Source organism: Vicia villosa, linkage group LG2 (genome assembly GCF_029867415.1).
Source record: "Vicia villosa cultivar HV-30 ecotype Madison, WI linkage group LG2, Vvil1.0, whole genome shotgun sequence".
NCBI classification, from domain to species: Eukaryota; Viridiplantae; Streptophyta; class Magnoliopsida; order Fabales; family Fabaceae; genus Vicia; species Vicia villosa.
The window spans coordinates 218170109-218188353 of record NC_081181.1 but is presented as its reverse complement, the minus strand read 5'-3'; the positions used below and the strand labels follow the sequence as shown (position 1 = coordinate 218188353).

At 30.6% G+C, this 18245-nt stretch overlaps 1 long non-coding RNA gene across 1 annotated transcript; it reads left to right on the top strand.

Annotated features, from left to right (window-relative positions):
- Positions 1–769: 769 nt before the first annotated feature.
- Positions 770–15623, top strand: LOC131653931 (uncharacterized). Its single transcript, XR_009299169.1, has 5 exons — positions 770–1097; positions 2282–2442; positions 2522–12308; positions 13491–13651; positions 13731–15623. It is a non-coding gene; the product is annotated as an uncharacterized LOC131653931 (long non-coding RNA).
- The last annotated feature ends 2622 nt before the right edge of the window (positions 15624–18245 follow it).

The window sequence follows — 18245 nt, the reverse complement described above, 5'->3', positions numbered from 1 at the left end:
TTAAAGATGTCACCACAGTGTTTAGAAGAACCGTAGTGAGTTGAGTGTTGTTGTATGCGCGTTTTGGAGCATTGAATCAACAACATGGGCTAGGGCCACAAGTTAGGATATCGGAGGGTGTGGAACTGATGGCTGGTATAACCAACCCAATCAACATCGTTAGTGTTTTTTTTTAATTAATTTTCGTGTGTTAACATATCATAAATTTAAGGGAAATGCTAACAAGTGCCCCAGGGGCACTTGTTAAGAGTTTGAAATGGTAAGTAATACTTATATTTAATGTTTTACAAATGGAAATAACGAACTTTTTTAAAGAATATCATAGTTTGTTTTATTGAAATAACATGTATTCAATGTATTGGATATTGAAATAAATCATTTATTTAAGGAATTTTTTCTTTATAAGGAATGCTTAAAGAGTGCTCCTGGGGCACTCTTTAATATTAATATTTTTGATTCCATCAATCATTATTAAAAAAATCACAACAAGTGCCAATTGAATTGACACCGCCTATTAAAAATTACGACCAAACGACAATTGAGTTGACAACATCAGATACAAACGTCAATTCAATTAGCGCCACCTCTTTAATTTTATGTGCATGCGCCAATTTGCCAACACCAATGCTTCACTGATTTTTTTTTAAAGTGAAATATATTAGGAAATTATTTGAAATGTGGGTTATCTTAGTTTTTTTTTTTTTAAATAGTTGATTTTATTGATAAAAAATTCAATAATTCCATGTGTAAATAAATGCGACTCGTACCATTTCAAGGAATGAAGTGGTGATTTACGTTATAACAAACCGTCCAAATTCAGTACCACTATACTATGGTAGACCCGCACACACCAGATCACCTCTTAGTTGGTTTTTTGAGTGTTTTATGCTTACAGCGCTATTTTTGTTTTGCACCTCCCTTCAAAATCCGATAAACCACCACCTCTCTCTCTCACCGGAGATATTCAAACTTTTTCACCGCCTCCCTCTCCGGTCACCAACCGAAGCAACACAACTTCAATCATCAACAAATCCCTAACGAACCAAACGTTTCATCTTCAACTCATCTTTTCAACCTCCACTGCGTTCTCAACCAAGGTTCGGTAATTTGATTTTCCCAATTACTCTCTCACTTCGAACTTATCCACCTCGCTTGATTTTCCCTTTCAAACCCTAACTCACATTGCACAACTGAATGGAACCATTCTTCGCCAACTAGGGCTTGTAGTCGCTTACAGTTACTGTAACCCTATCGTTTTATGTATTTCAGCTTTCATTGAATCTTTATGATATGCAATCTTACGAACATGTTTTCGTATTCAGCAAAAGTACTAGCTTTAATAGTTAACAATTTGTTTACAAATGACTTAAAAGGTAGGTATTGATTTGATTTAGTTAGCAATATCCTGTAATGGAGTTCACCAATTGTAGTCCAACATAAATTATCCCCAGAGCGTTATAATTTATGAATAGACTTGTATGTTGAATACTACATCTCTACGCGGCACCGGCACCTCTGAAAAAAAGACGTGTCAGTGACTGAAACCAACACCGACACTTCTGATTACGTTTAACTTATTTTTTTCTTCAAATTATTATCGGTGTCGACGTATTAGTATCGGTGTTGTGTTTTTTATTGATGTCCGTGCTTCATAGCTTCATCTACTCTTTTGGAAATTTGCATTTTACCTCACCTTTCAGTAAGGTTTTGTGTTGCTGGTTATTTGGGTTGCTCTCTGTCGAAAGCCTGTTCTAGTGATTTTTTACTGTTGCTTGAACTCAAGGTTGTTGGTCCTATTACGGCTTATATCCAAATGTAGGTTTTTTTTGCCTTAAAGAAATGATAGATTCTCAAAGGAGGATTTGGATTTGAGGAACTGGAAATAAGATTTACAATGGTCAACAACACCATAAGAATCTATGTTAACTTTTGTCAAAACATGGAGGCTTTTTGATATAGTCAATCATACAAGTTACAGATATCTGTTTCTTTATGATTAAGGGTTTGAAATAACAGAAAATTTCAGTGAATGCTATAATCCTACATTAAATTGCTTGGCATTGTTAGGATTATGAGTAGGAATTCAGAATGGAGTCAGGAATCTCTCCATTCTGCAATTCCTCCTAAAAACTAATGTCCTTAGTTTGATTTTATAGCTTTCTTTCTTGAAATCTTGAGTAGAATCTTTGGGATTATAGTCTCGTGAGTTTATTTCATTCTATCTTTTGTCATATTTGATATAAAGTACATTTATAATTAAATTTCTAAGTATTCTATCTAGATCTGAGGGGCAGGGGCTGTAAGTGAGGATGAATTTGCAACCTGGGCAGTCTAAATCCTCTAATGGATATGGCCGTCGTAAATCTGACAGAGAAGGTGCAGCTGCGTTAGAGAATAAGATGCCATCTGAAAAATTAAATGCCAACAGATTTGCAAGTACAGGTAAACTTCTGAGCAGGATAATTTATTATTTATTTGTTATGATATTCACTATGTTAATATTTTCTGTTTGTTATAACAGTTGTGATTACTGACATTAAAGGTGGTAGTTATGAAAGTCCTTCACATGACCGACTAGTATATCTAACAACATGCCTAATTGGGCAGCATGTGGAGGTCCAGGTGAAAAATGGGTCTATATACTCTGGAATATTTCATGCAACAAATACAGACAAAGATTTTGGTATGTTCTTCTTCTATTAGTAGTTTTGGTGATTCTGAAAGCTTCTTATTTCGGTTAGACCGTTTCTTTCCTTAGCTTTTATTTTACGCAATAGGATAGCCTCTTCATCTCCTCCCCTTCTTTAATTTTCAAAATCTTCTCCCTTTTTACAAAACCTTCTTATGTTTGCAAACCTTTTCCAAACCTTTTTTTTTAAAATATCTTTTGCCCTTAGTGGCTTTTTCTTCAAAAGTTTAGACACTGTTAATTGTCGGAACGAGTGGTTATACCCCACAATTTTGAAATTGATTGATATAATGAGATCTTTTCCGCGTGAGAGAGCAAGTGGCATACTCGTCGATTTTATCCGAGTTGGAGCCCTTCTTTCATTTGCGAAACAAAGAACTTATTTGTTCTCATGCTCAAGATTAATAGCTGTGTATTTCTCTCCAACGACGATAAAGTGTTTATTCGTTTTAAACTGTTTTCCCTTTAAAGCGGAACTACATTAGCTCTGACTTCTCCATTGCACCGAGGAGGTATGTAGGCACAAGGCTTAATGCCTTGCCGAGCTTATTTTAAAAATAAAACAAACCCTTTTTTTACCACACACGACACAAATTTTCAAAAAGGTTCCTGTGGAGTACCATAGATATGAGGGGTGCTTTAAACCTTCCCCTTGTATAATCAACACCCGAACCTGAGTTCTCTTTCTTGTTTTAAAAACAAAACTTTGGGTTTTACGTTCTTTTCCCTTTTCCTTTGAAAAAATAAAGCGTGGTGGCGATTTCAAACGAAATATTGAGTCGAGTCAATCCTATGGCTTCGATCTCAGATTTTCCCCGCTACACTAGTGAACGGTGGGATTAATCCCTCTTAGATTAGTCGGTCGCAAGGTCGGATATCAAGATTTACAAAGAAATAAAATAAATAAACAAACTAACATGATGAGAGTGTTCCTATATAATGTAACTACTATTTAATTTGGAAAAAATAATAAAATAATATGTCAACCAACATGAAAGTTGTGCATGCCTATTATAATACCTAAGTACCATGTGATGTTTATTTTACATGAAAAAAGTCACATTTCTTTGGATAATAAAGGTACCATGTGATGTTTATTTTACATTGAAAAAAAGTCATTAACTTTTTCGATAAATTGTAAACTACAACTCATGAGGAGTACTATGTTCCCACCTGATTATTGTGAAAGGATTTATAATTAATTTTAGACGCAAATTAAATACCAATAAAATGGCATTTTCCTTTTTAAATGTTTAGCCTCTAGTATTTATGTGGAGTGAAATTTCCGTCAAAACTAGTAACAAATCCGTGCATACGCACGAGTTCTGTTCGGTTACGTAAATTTGGATACATCATTTACTTTAATTAAAAATATTAAAAAAAAATTAGATAAATAATTGATTATATTGTATATAAAAATATTTAGATCAATAATATATTTTTTCCCGTATATTATTTTTGAATTAAAAATATCTAATCATCAATACCATTTCTCGTATATAAAAATATTTAGATCAATAATAGATTTTTTTTCGTATAAAGACTTCATTTTTGTTTAAGTATCATTTACAAAAACATTAGGATCAATAGTAAATTTTGTATATAAAAATATTTAGATCAATAATAGTTTTTTTTTTCCGTATACCATTTTTGAATAAAAAATATTTAGGTCATAAATACAATTTTTTGTAAATAATAGATTTTTTTTCCGTATACAAATATTATTTTTGTTTAGGTATCATTTACAAATATATTTTGGATCATTTTTAAATTTTCGTATATTAAAATATTTAGATCAATAATATATTTTTTTCTGTATACCATTTTTGGATAAAAAATATTTGATCGTAAATATAATTTCTCGTATATAAAAATATTTAGGTCATTAATAGATTTTTTCCCGTATACAGACTTCATTTTTGTTTACGTATCATTTACAAAAATCTTTGGATCAATCGTAAATTTCGTATATAAAAATATTTACATCAATAGTAGATTTTTTCTCGTATATCATTTTTTAATAAAAAATATTTGGATCATAAATAACATTTTTTGTAAATAATAATATAAATATTATTTTTATTTAGGTTTCATTTACAAAAATATTTGGATCAATATTAAATTTTCGTATAAAAAAATATTTAGATCAATAATAGATTTTTTTTCCGTATACCATTTTTTGATCATAAATATCATTTCTTGTATATAAAAATATTTAGATCAATAATAGATTTTTTTCTCGTATATCATTTTGGAATAAAAATATTTGGATCATAAATATCATTTTTCATAAATAATAGATTTTTTTCATATACAAATATTAATTTTGTTTAGGTGTCATTTACAAAAATATTTGGATCGATATCAAATTTCCGTATGTAAAAATATTTAGATCAATAATAATTTTTTTGGCCTATTCCATTTTTGAATAAAAAATATTTGGATCATAAATAACATTTTTTGTATATAAAAATATTAAGATCAATAATAGATTTTTTTTCCGTATACAAACTTCATTTTTGTTTAGGTATCATTTACAAAAATATTTGGATCAATAGTAAATTTCGTATATAAAATATTTAGATCAATAGTAAATTTCGTAAATAAAATATTTAGATCAATAATAGATTTTTTCCCGTGTATCATTTTTGAATAAAAAATATTTGGATCATAAATACCATTTTTCGTAAATAATAGATTTTTTCTGTATACAAATATTATTTTTATTTAAGTATCATTTACAAAAATATTTGGATCAATATTATCTTTTCGTACACAAAGATATTTAGATCAATAATAGATTTTTTGAATAAAGTTTTCCCGTATATCATTTTTGACTAAAAAATATTTCGATCATAAATACCATTTTTTATATATAAAAAATATATACCAATAATAAATTTTTTTTTGTGGAAGAAAGATGTGAGAAAGTTAATAAAGAGAAAAAAAATAGAGAATGGAGAGAGATTTGATAAGTTTGATAAAATATAAGAGTTGTATTATTTTAATAATAAAATTAAGAATTTATGGTGCAAAGACCAAAAAAACACAATTTTAATGTGTTGGCAAAAAACCATATAAGGGTATTTTTAACTTTTCCACAACCATTAATTTTCTTATATTATAGATAAAAAGACCTCATGTATTTATATGATGGTGATTACGTTGCAATCTTGCAATTGAATTACGGTTTCTATAATGCTTCTTGAATTCTCCATAGTGGAAAGGCATGCAAAGGGTTAAAAGGTAATAAGTCATCTACAAAGAGCTGAAATGTGTTAAACTATTTCAGAGATATCAAAATACGAGCTAACATAAATTTCAAAAGTATGAATTTATCAAGTGAGATCGGCATGATCAGGAAGTTGACGTAAGTTATGTTATATTTAATTATTTTTATTGTTAGATTTTTTTTGGTAAGTAAGATATATTAAAAGAACAAAAGTTCTCAAAATAAGATCACAAAGAAACGGCCAAAATCGCGGGGGAAAATTGTCCACCAATTAAAACAAAGAGTTTTTGTCAAACTCATAAAAGTGACAATTGGCGTGAGAAATATTTCCAATGAACGCTCACTTCCAAACCAATGTTTTGATACTCCGAACAACGTCTCGGGTATTTCACGCAAAACTCTTGAAAATGATTATGTTCCTAAACAATCACAAACTCCAAACAATTACCAACCAAATATACCTGGCCTTTTCTCATTTAACTTTCTTATAAATACAAAAGGAACTCCATCTCCTAAATCTTTCTTTAAAGTCGTCCGCTTTATAAGCTGACACCTATCCACATATTGTTAGATAAGGTGAGTTATTGTCACTGCTATTTGTAATTTAAAAAAAAAAACTATTTAAGTCTTCTTTGAATAATGGGGTGTCACTCTCTTGCCATGCGTGGGTAGGATTTTTAAATGAGGTGCCCCTTTTTTGTTTTATTTTAATTTTTGCAAAGCTACATGCCGAAGAGGATCGGTTAAAACTAGAAATAATTGTTGGAAAAAGGAAGATCCTTGTCGCCCTACGGGGTAATATATTATTATATTTTTAGTGAATAATATTTGCCATTCTACGGCATTATATATTATTGGACTTCTACTAGAAAATTCTTGTCATCCTATATGGAAATACATTGTTGAACTTCCACTTGAATATTATTGTCGCCCTACGGGGTAATTATGTCGATGGACCTTCACTGAAAAATCCTTTCTGCCTCAATAGCACTCATTTAACACCAACGGGGAATCATTCCCACCGTGACATGCTAACTCACCTAAACCATGAATAACGGAAAAGCCACTAAGCCTTTTGTAACAAATCGCCAAAAGGCACAAAGATGTGCATTAAAGAGAAACCCTTAGGGGGCGTGGATACAAACCGACCTACAAAAGACGTGAATATAAATAATGTGTAGGATACAAAGACAAAATTGAACTCGCCTAAAAAATGCTTGAGAGAACTGTCCTCTAAAGGGCTTAACTTTTCAAGTTTCGTTTAAGAGGCGCCCATGCATAGATTTCACAAGGTAATGACTAAGGCCACCCTAAAAGGCAATACAATTTAGGAATCTTTAATAAAAGATCCTTGTTGTCTTATCAGGGAACTTGCTACTTGAATCCTTGCCAAAGCATATTCAAATTTCTCTATGCGATATCGAGGAATACACCTCAAATTTTAAAATAATATTATAAAGAAATTTGAAATAAGTTTAATCGCCATAAATTATGAGTCTTTTCATCAATAAACATATTGTCAAAGTCGTGAATAGTATCGTTAAGGAACTTTGAGAAACGATGTTATAGAAACCCTCATATAGGGAGGGGAAACAAATAGCGCAAAGGCAAAGGTATAAAAGTAAGACATACTTAAACAACTTAAAGTATCGATTAAGGGACTCAACCTAAAGTCTCCCTTGAGGGACTCAGCTTAAAGTCTCGATTGAGTGAATTAACTTAAAGTCTTGCTAGAGAGACTCAACTTAAAATCTCGCTAGAGGAAGTCAACTTAAAGTCTCGCTTGAGGAACTTAACTTTAAGTCTCTATAGAGGGACTCAACTTAAAGTCTCGCTTGAGGGACTCAAAGTTTAGTCTAAGGTACTTAACTTAGAATTTCCCCCAAGAATAAATTACCCTTTTCTTGTATTAAATTACTTCATCCTCTTCGAGCCCTCGAGCTTGAGGGATTATATATTAGTATAATTTTATTGGGGTCCTTAAAGATGATAGTCCATCAAAGGGGTAATAAATGCCAACACACTCGCGGGGGAAATTTGTTCTACAAAGTCTTAGTCCGCCCAAATTGAGCCATGAAGTCGCATGGGTATCCATATTGGGGCGTCCAATTGAGCTTCACCTATCTGACTTACTTTTCTCACTCATTTATCCACATATGTGGGGTATGACGTGTCTCGCTACAACAATTCCAAAGAGGAAGTCAATAAGGATAATGACCTCTTCCATAATCCAAGGAGTGACAAATTCCTTCCTCCAGAGGTATTTAGTCAAATGAGTGTGGGTAATTTCTCTCTGGCCCAGACCCAAGGAAACCTTAATAAATACCACAACCTAAGAGTTGGGGAGAATAACCAATAACACAAAGAAACACACTTATATAGTAGTTTCTCACCTCACATGAGTTAGCTCTCAATACCCTAACTAGCTTAAAGTCTCTAACATCATGTCTCCATTAGGGATTGTCGCGCTCATTGTACAACATTTTAAATTGCAAATATATTCATGAACATTCAAAGCAAATATTTCATTTAAAATAATATTATATTCATGAATATTATTTTAAATTTGTATATATTTTATACATATTTTTTCTCTATTATATATTTGTTAAAAAATTGAGAGATACTTAAAAAATATTTCATATCATATATTTATTAAAAATTGAGAAACACATTTAAATATTTAATTTTCTAAATTATCTATATTTTAAATAAAATGTATAAATAAATTTAAATAACATGTTTAAGCATTTTGAATATCATTAAAATGAATAGTGTTAGATTTCTCAATTTTGTTTTTGTAAGTTTTAATTAATTAATTTCTAAAATTGTTAATAAATATATAACAGAGAGAAAATATAAAGTAAAAAATATAATATAGCAAAGTGAAGTTGCAATAAATATTAACATGGAAGCTTTAATCATAAGAGAATCATAGCTCATGTATGTGATAGTGATGGGGCACGAAAAAATATTCGAGCAAGTAATTGCTCTAAAGCAATGAAGTCGTCACCGAACTTTATTTTTTAAAAGGGAAAACATCGATAAAAATCTTAAAGAATAAAAGTATGATCATCGCAACCAAATTCAGGTTCAGGGGTTGATTATGCATGGGAGAAATATTAGCATTCCACGACATTTTTTGTAAACAAAAGTTACCTTTAATTAATTTTGGGAATAAAAGTGTTAGTATAAGGTGTTCAATTTCTCTTAATTACTATGAGATATTTACGGGAAAGGAAAAGAAAAAATGAAAAAGTAAAGTTTTTTTACTATGATGTTTGACGTGATGTGAATCTTGCTCATATGTATCGCTCAGTTGATGAATTTAATTGAACCGAATAGACACAAATTATAGCATATTACTATATTGAACAATATTTAAGAATAATAAGAGAGATGTATTTTGTAAGATTCCAGATATTGTCTTCGGAGAGAGTGAGTATGAGAGAATTACTACATTATTGTTGTTTAGGATTTTCATTGTATGTTAATGTTTAACGGGGCAACGCTTAAATAACTAAATGATTTAGGATAGAGACATCTTATTGGGCTTAACTGAATGGTCCAACCCATTATGGTGATGTTCATGGGACCTCAAATCCTCAAACATTTGGGGTGAATCACTACTACGAAAAAGACACTTAACAATAGTTGGAAAATATAGTTAACCACGCAGGTCCTGACGTTATTATGTAGAGTGTTGTTGTAAATGTGTTGCTTACAATCACGGTCCTTGAACCGTTAGTATACTGGAAAGCGTGCGCGATATCACAACGTTATTTAACTCAATCGTTGTGATATACCTAAAGGTCTCAGGTTCGATTCTTAGCATCAATATTTTTGAGTTTATATTATTCTGGAGTTCAATATACAACCACAATTAATTTTTATAATCGTTGTCAAAATATATGTTGTTTTAAAAAAAGAATTCTCTACTTTTAAAAATATACACCAATTTGTGAATTAAATATCAAAACTTGTATTACATCAATGACACGATTTCATTAGGAACCAATCAACCTACAATGTACACAATTCTATTACATCAAATTATGCATAAGAAGGAGTTGAAGGAATAACAAAGAAGGGAAAAAGAGATTTGAAAAAACAAAGAGATGTAATTATTCAACAGCACGATGTAGCTAGTCATAAGAAGATCTTTCCAACTTCCAAGAGAAGAAAACGTGGAGATTTAAAGAAGTAATAATTAGAAGGAAACTTGACATGCGTGTAAATCTTTTGGCTTTTAGACTTTCAAAGATTAGAGAAAAGGAAGAATCAAGAACCAATATAAAAGTTGAAAACCTCTTTGAACCAAAATACAAAAGGAACTTCATCCAAAGAAATCAAAGAAGAAGAAGAATCAAAATGAGTACTTCTACTGAAACTCCATCCAAAGAAATAAGAGAAGAGGAACAACCAAAACACATAATGAGTACTTCATCCAATGCGAGAAAACATAAGCTGATGTGGTTGTAGAGGTCCAAGTCGTTGAAAGAGAGCCTGCTACCGAACCTTTGAGACTCAGGAGAGCTCTCAAGAAGAGGGATTCAATAAGAAGAATGGTAAAAAAGCTAGTCATCATCAATTCTGATGATGATGAAGCATATTATACTTGGTCAAACATTCTCTCCGCCAAATAATTTAGATATGATTAATAAAAAAATTATTTAATGAAATTTTTTATTAGTTTTTACATGGTCTAACTTTTTGTAAGTTTATTTAATGAAATTTTTATTCTACAGTTTTTTATTTTTCAGCTTTAGGTTACATCTAATCTAGGATTTTCTTAAATGATTAATGATTCTTATATGAATATTCTATCAGGTTTCATCCTATGCTACTAAATTTGAATAAAATCAAAACACAGTTGCAACAAAACAAAAATAAAGGAAATGCTTCATACACAAAATTTAAAACATAAACAATATAGATTCATAAGAACATAAACATTATGAATACCTTGTTCTCTTGGCATGTCTTGTCTCTCGGTGTTCGTGGCCATTAACTTCCTTTAACAACACCAAAACCAAAAACAACCCAATAATAAATTTGTAACTACACAAAGTTATTGTCACAAAATCTGCATAAGAACAACCTAATACACATCACAATGTTATTATGTGAAAAAATAAACCCTAGCGAAGAACTTTCAGAAAGCAGTACTATTACACGGCAAGAGCGAACAAGAAGTAAACAACAAACAAATAATGGTAATGTATCATAAGTCGAAGAGGATAAAGATTTTACTATCGCGGTCGTCTCGTTTTCTAGGACATCCTTTTGTGTTATGAACGAAATAAACCGCGTGTTATATTTTTATTAAGTGAAAAGTATTTCACAACGGTTACAAGAAAGAATCGTAGTGAAAGCTTAAGGTAAAAAAGCAAATGCACGCCTTTACCTTAAAGGAATAAAATATTTGAGGGTGATGAGGTTCGAACCCGTGAAAGCTTGATTGTATCACCACGGTTTACAGAAGAACTGTTATTATATCCTAACAATTTTTAGTTAAAAAAGTGTTAGCGCCTTAGTTTAAAGATGTCACCACGGTGTTTGGAAGAACCGTGATAACTTGAGTGTTGTTGTATGCGTGTTTTGTAGTATTGAATCAACAATATGGACTAGGGCCACAGGTTAGGATACCTAGAGGGTGTGGAACTGATGGCCGGAATAACCAACCAGATCAACATCGTTAGTGTTTTTTTTTCGTGTGTAAACATATCATAAATTTAATATTAATATTTTTGATTCCATCAATCATTATTAAAAAAATCACAAGCCAATTGAATTGACACCACCTATTAAAAATTACGCACAAACGACAATTGAGTTGACAACATCAGGTACAAGCGTCAATTCAATTAACGCCACCTCTTTAATTTTAGGTGCATGCGCCAATTCGCCTGACACCAATGCTTCAGTGATTTTTTTTTTGAAAGTGAAATATATTAGGAAATTATTTGAAATGTGGGTTATTTTAGTTTTTTTTTTAAATAGTGGATTTTATTGATAAAAAATTCAATAATTTCATGTGTAAATAAATGCGACTCGTACCATTTCAAGGAATGAAGTGGTGATTTACGTTATAACAAACCGTCCAAATTCAGTACCACTATACTATGGTAGACCCGCACACACCAGATCACCTCTTAGTTGGTTTTTTGAGTGTTTTATGCTTACAGCGCTATTTTTGTTTTGCACCTCCCTTCAAAATCCGATAAACCACCACCTCTCTCTCTCACCGGAGATATTCAAACTTTTTCACCGCCTCCCTCTCCGGTCACCAACCGAAGCAATACTTCAATCATCAACCAATCCCTAACGGACCAAACGTTTGATCTTCAACTCATCTTTTCAACCTCCACTGCGTTCTCAACCAAGGTTCGATAATTTGATTTCCAATTACTTTCTCACTTCGAACTTATCCACCTCGCTTGATTTTCCCTTTCAAACCCTAACTCACATTGCACAACAGAATGGAACCATTCTTCGCCAACTAGGGCTTGTAGTCGCTTACAGTTACTGTAACCCTATCGTTTTATGTATTTCAGCTTTCATTGAATCTTTATGATATGCAATCTTACGAACATGTTTTCGTATTCAGCAAAAGTACTAGCTTTAATAGTTAACAATTTGTTTACAAATGACTTAAAAGGTAGGTATTGATTTGATTTAGTTAGCAATATCCTGTAATGGAGTTCACCAATTGTAGTCCAACATAAATTATCCCCAGAGCGTTATAATTTATGAATAGACTTGTATGTTGAATACTACATCTCTACGCGGCACCGGCACCTCTGAAAAAAAGACGTGTCAGTGACTGAAACCAACACCGACACTTCTGATTACGTTTAACTTATTTTTTTCTTCAAATTATTATCGGTGTCGACGTATTAGTATCGGTGTTGTGTTTTTTATTGATGTCCGTGCTTCATAGCTTCATCTACTCTTTTGGAAATTTGCATTTTACCTCACCTTTCAGTAAGGTTTTGTGTTGCTGGTTATTTGGGTTGCTCTCTGTCGAAAGCCTGTTCTAGTGATTTTTTACTGTTGCTTGAACTCAAGGTTGTTGGTCCTATTACGGCTTATATCCAAATGTAGGTTTTTTTTGCCTTAAAGAAATGATAGATTCTCAAAGGAGGATTTGGATTTGAGGAACTGGAAATAAGATTTACAATGGTCAACAACACCATAAGAATCTATGTTAACTTTTGTCAAAACATGGAGGCTTTTTGATATAGTCAATCATACAAGTTACAGATATCTGTTTCTTTATGATTAAGGGTTTGAAATAACAGAAAATTTCAGTGAATGCTATAATCCTACATTAAATTGCTTGGCATTGTTAGGATTATGAGTAGGAATTCAGAATGGAGTCAGGAATCTCTCCATTCTGCAATTCCTCCTAAAAACTAATGTCCTTAGTTTGATTTTATAGCTTTCTTTCTTGAAATCTTGAGTAGAATCTTTGGGATTATAGTCTCGTGAGTTTATTTCATTCTATCTTTTGTCATATTTGATATAAAGTACATTTATAATTAAATTTCTAAGTATTCTATCTAGATCTGAGGGGCAGGGGCTGTAAGTGAGGATGAATTTGCAACCTGGGCAGTCTAAATCCTCTAATGGATATGGCCGTCGTAAATCTGACAGAGAAGGTGCAGCTGCGTTAGAGAATAAGATGCCATCTGAAAAATTAAATGCCAACAGATTTGCAAGTACAGGTAAACTTCTGAGCAGGATAATTTATTATTTATTTGTTATGATATTCACTATGTTAATATTTTCTGTTTGTTATAACAGTTGTGATTACTGACATTAAAGGTGGTAGTTATGAAAGTCCTTCACATGACCGACTAGTATATCTAACAACATGCCTAATTGGGCAGCATGTGGAGGTCCAGGTGAAAAATGGGTCTATATACTCTGGAATATTTCATGCAACAAATACAGACAAAGATTTTGGTATGTTCTTCTTCTATTAGTAGTTTTGGTGATTCTGAAAGCTTCTTATTTCGGTTAGACCGTTTCTTTCCTTAGCTTTTATTTTACGCAATAGGATAGCCTCTTCATCTCCTCCCCTTCTTTAATTTTCAAAATCTTCTCCCTTTTTACAAAACCTTCTTATGTTTGCAAACCTTTTCCAAACCTTTTTTTTTAAAATATTTTTTGCCCTTAGTGGCTTTTTCTTCAAAAGTTTAGACACTGTTAATTGTCGGAACGAGTGGTTATACCCCACAATTTTGAAATTGATTGATATAATGAGATCTTTTCCGCGTGAGAGAGCAAGTGGCATACTCGTCGATTTTATCCGAGTTGGAGCCCTTCTTTCATTTGCGAAGCAAAGAACTTATTTGTTCTCATGCTCAAGATCAATAGCTGTGTATTTCTCTCCAACGACGATAAAGTGTTTATTCGTTTTAAACTGTTTTCCCTTTAAAGCGGAACTACATTAGCTCTGACTTCTCCATTGCACCGAGGAGGTATGTAGGCACAAGGCTTAATGCCTTGCCGAGCTTATTTTAAAAATAAAACAAACCCTTTTTTTAGCACACACGACACAAATTTTCAAAAAGGTTCCTGTGGAGTACCATAGATATGAGGGGTGCTTTAAACCTTCCCCTTGTATAATCAACACCCGAACCTGAGTTCTCTTTCTTGTTTTAAAAACAAAACTTTGGGTTTTACGTTCTTTTCCCTTTTCCTTTGAAAAAATAAAGCGTGGTGGCGATTTCAAACGAAATATTGAGTCGAGTCAATCCTATGGCTTCGATCTCAGATTTTCCCCGCTACACTAGTGAACGGTGGGATTAATCCCTCTTAGATTAGTCGGTCGCAAGGTCGGATATCAAGATTTACAAAGAAATAAAATAAATAAACAAACTAACATGATGAGAGTGTTCCTATATAATGTAACTACTATTTAATTTGGAAAAAATAATAAAATAATATGTCAACCAACATGAAAGTTGTGCATGCCTATTATAATACCTAAGTACCATGTGATGTTTATTTTACATGAAAAAAGTCACATTTCTTTGGATAATAAAGGTACCATGTGATGTTTATTTTACATTGAAAAAAAGTCATTAACTTTTTCGATAAATTGTAAACTACAACTCATGAGGAGTACTATGTTCCCACCTGATTATTGTGAAAGGATTTATAATTAATTTTAGACGCAAATTAAATACCAATAAAATGGCATTTTCCTTTTTAAATGTTTAGCCTCTAGTATTTATGTGGAGTGAAATTTCCGTCAAAACTAGTAACAAATCCGTGCATACGCACGAGTTCTGTTCGGTTACGTAAATTTGGATACATCATTTACTTTAATTAAAAATATTAAAAAAAAATTAGATAAATAATTGATTATATTGTATATAAAAATATTTAGATCAATAATATATTTTTTCCCGTATATTATTTTTGAATTAAAAATATCTAATCATCAATACCATTTCTCGTATATAAAAATATTTAGATCAATAATAGATTTTTTTTCGTATAAAGACTTCATTTTTGTTTAAGTATCATTTACAAAAACATTAGGATCAATAGTAAATTTTGTATATAAAAATATTTAGATCAATAATAGTTTTTTTTTTTCGTATACCATTTTTGAATAAAAAATATTTAGGTCATAAATACAATTTTTCGTAAATAATAGATTTTTTTTCCGTATACAAATATTATTTTTGTTTAGGTATCATTTACAAATATATTTTGGATCATTTTTAAATTTTCGTATATTAAAATATTTAGATCAATAATATATTTTTTTTCTGTATACCATTTTTGGATAAAAAATATTTGATCGTAAATATAATTTCTCGTATATAAAAATATTTAGGTCATTAATAGATTTTTTCCCGTATACAGACTTCATTTTTGTTTACGTATCATTTACAAAAATCTTTGGATCAATCGTAAATTTCGTATATAAAAATATTTACATCAATAGTAGATTTTTTCCCGTATATCATTTTTTAATAAAAAATATTTGGATCATAAATAACATTTTTTGTAAATAATAATATAAATATTATTTTTATTTAGGTTTCATTTACAAAAATATTTGGATCAATATTAAATTTTCGTATAAAAAAATATTTAGATCAATAATAGATTTTTTTTCCGTATACCATTTTTTGATCATAAATATCATTTCTTGTATATAAAAATATTTAGATCAATAATAGATTTTTTTCTCGTATATCATTTTGGAATAAAAATATTTGGATCATAAATATCATTTTTCATAAATAATAGATTTTTTTCATATACAAATATTAATTTTGTTTAGGTGTCATTTACAAAAATATTTGGATCGATATCAAATTTCCGTATGTAAAAATATTTAGATCAATAATAATTTTTTTGGCCTATTCCATTTTTGAATAAAAAATATTTGGATCATAAATAACATTTTTTGTATATAAAAATATTAAGATCAATAATAGATTTTTTTTCCGTATACAAACTTCATTTTTGTTTAGGTATCATTTACAAAAATATTTGGATCAATAGTAAATTTCGTATATAAAATATTTAGATCAATAGTAAATTTCGTAAATAAAATATTTAGATCAATAATAGATTTTTTCCCGTGTATCATTTTTGAATAAAAAATATTTGGATCATAAATACCATTTTTCGTAAATAATAGATTTTTTCTGTATACAAATATTATTTTTATTTAAGTATCATTTACAAAAATATTTGGATCAATATTATCTTTTCGTACACAAAGATATTTAGATCAATAATAGATTTTTTGAATAAAGTTTTCCCGTATATCATTTTTGACTAAAAAATATTTCGATCATAAATACCATTTTTTATATATAAAAAATATATACCAATAATAAATTTTTTTTTTGTGGAAGAAAGATGTGAGAAAGTTAATAAAGAGAAAAAAAATAGAGAATGGAGAGAGATTTGATAAGTTTGATAAAATATAAGAGTTGTATTATTTTAATAATAAAATTAAGAATTTATGGTGCAAAGACCAAAAAAACACAATTTTAATGTGTTGGCAAAAAACCATATAAGGGTATTTTTAACTTTTCCACAACCATTAATTTTCTTATATTATAGATAAAAAGACCTCATGTATTTATATGATGGTGATTACGTTGCAATCTTGCAATTGAATTACGGTTTCTATAATGCTTCTTGAATTCTCCATAGTGGAAAGGCATGCAAAGGGTTAAAAGGTAATAAGTCATCTACAAAGAGCTGAAATGTGTTAAACTATTTCAGAGATATCAAAATACGAGCTAACATAAATTTCAAAAGTATGAATTTATCAAGTGAGATCGGCATGATCAGGAAGTTGACGTAAGTTATGTTATATTTAATTATTTTTATTGTTAGATTTTTTTTGGTAAGTAAGATATATTAAAAGAACAAAAGTTCTCAAAATAAGATCACAAAGAAACGGCCAAAATCGCGGGGGAAAATTGTCCACCAATTAAAACAAAGAGTTTTTGTCAAACTCATAAAAGTGACAATTGGCGTGAGAAATATTTCCAATGAACGCTCACTTCCAAACCAATGTTTTGATACTCCGAACAACGTCTCGGGTATTTCACGCAAAACTCTTGAAAATGATTATGTTCCTAAACAATCACAAACTCCAAACAATTACCAACCAAATATACCCGGCCTTTTCTCATTTAACTTTCTTATAAATACAAAAGGAACTCCATCTCCTAAATCTTTCTTTAAAGTCGTCCGCTTTATAAGCTGACACCTATCCACATATTGTTAGATAAGGTGAGTTATTGTCACTGCTATTTGTAATTTAAAAAAAAAAAAACTATTTAAGTCTTCTTTGAATAATGGGGTGTCACTCTCTTGCCATGCGTGGGTAGGATTTTTAAATGAGGTGCCCCTTTTTTGTTTTATTTTAATTTTTGCAAAGCTACATGCCGAAGAGGATCGGTTAAAACTAGAAATAATTGTTGGAAAAAGGAAGATCCTTGTCGCCCTACGGGGTAATATATTATTATATTTTTAGTGAATAATATTTGCCATTCTACGGCATTATATATTATTGGACTTCTACTAGAAAATTCTTGTCATCCTATATGGAAATACATTGTTGAACTTCCACTTGAATATTATTGTCGCCCTACGGGGTAATTATGTCGATGGACCTTCACTGAAAAATCCTTTCTGCCTCAATAGCACTCATTTAACACCAACGGGGAATCATTCCCACCGTGACATGCTAACTCACCTAAACCATGAATAACGGAAAAGCCACTAAGCCTTTTGTAACAAATCGCCAAAAGGCACAAAGATGTGCAT